The sequence below is a fragment of the Urocitellus parryii genome, chromosome 1 (genome assembly GCF_045843805.1).
Source record: "Urocitellus parryii isolate mUroPar1 chromosome 1, mUroPar1.hap1, whole genome shotgun sequence".
NCBI lineage: Eukaryota > Metazoa > Chordata > Mammalia > Rodentia > Sciuridae > Urocitellus > Urocitellus parryii.
This window is the reverse complement of record NC_135531.1, coordinates 39,457,906-39,458,799: the sequence shown is the minus strand read 5'-3', so window position 1 is coordinate 39,458,799 and position 894 is coordinate 39,457,906. Positions and strand designations below refer to the sequence as shown.

The 894-nt window shown below is 37.7% G+C and overlaps 1 non-coding gene across 1 annotated transcript; it reads left to right on the top strand.

The window, feature by feature from the left end:
• The first annotated feature begins 331 nt into the window (after positions 1-331).
• Positions 332-438, top strand: LOC113180829 (U6 spliceosomal RNA). The gene has a single exon (XR_003300514.1). It is a non-coding gene; the product is annotated as a U6 spliceosomal RNA (small nuclear RNA).
• The last annotated feature ends 456 nt before the right edge of the window (positions 439-894 follow it).

Here is an 894-nt window from a genome sequence, read left to right as displayed (position 1 = left end):
ACTTGCCATAGCTTTCTAATTGGTCTTTTTGTCTTAGAATTTATCCTTTTCTAGGCCTTCTTTTTTTGTTCTAGAATTATTCACCCAAAATATAAATAATAATAATTCCCTATTCCATTCTGATTGTCCGTAACTCCAAACTCTTAAACAGTTTACAAAGCTCTTTAGCATCTGACATCTTTCTGCCTTTTAAACTCATGTCCTTCAGCATTCCCTCTTGCCTTTTTATCAACACAGAAAACATTATTATTCCAGCGTCCTGCCTTTGGACAGAAGCTTCCTCGATTTTAAGTCTGATGAGCTCCTGTTCTTCCCTCACACACTAGCCAAAGTGATTACCACGGCAGCACATACACTAAAATTAGAACAACAGAAGGAAAATTAGCATGGTCTCTAAGCAAGAGTGACATGCAAATTTGTGAAGCATTTAATTTTTTAATACTGTATGATTTCACTTAATGGGGTACCTGGAGTAGTCAAATTCATAGAGACAGACATAGGATGATAGCTGCCAGGGGTTGGAAGAAGAAAGAATGAGCAGTTGTTCAATTGTGCAAGATGAGAAGAGTTCTATGAGGGTGGCAACAGTAGCACAACTATGTGAATGTACTTTATGCCACTGAAATGTTCATCAAAAAAATGGTCAATAAGGTAAATTTTTCCCAGGGACTCAGGAGGCTGAGACAGGAGGATCATGAGTTCAAAACCAGCCTCAGCAAAAAACAAGATGCTAAGCAAGTCCGTTGAGATCCCGTCTCTAAATAAAATACAAAATAGGGCTGGGGATGTGGCTCAGTGGTTTAGTGTCCCTGAGTTCAATCCCCAGTACCACCCTCTCCAAAAAATTTTATGTAATGGATAATATACCACCATACAAATTAATAATAATTAAAA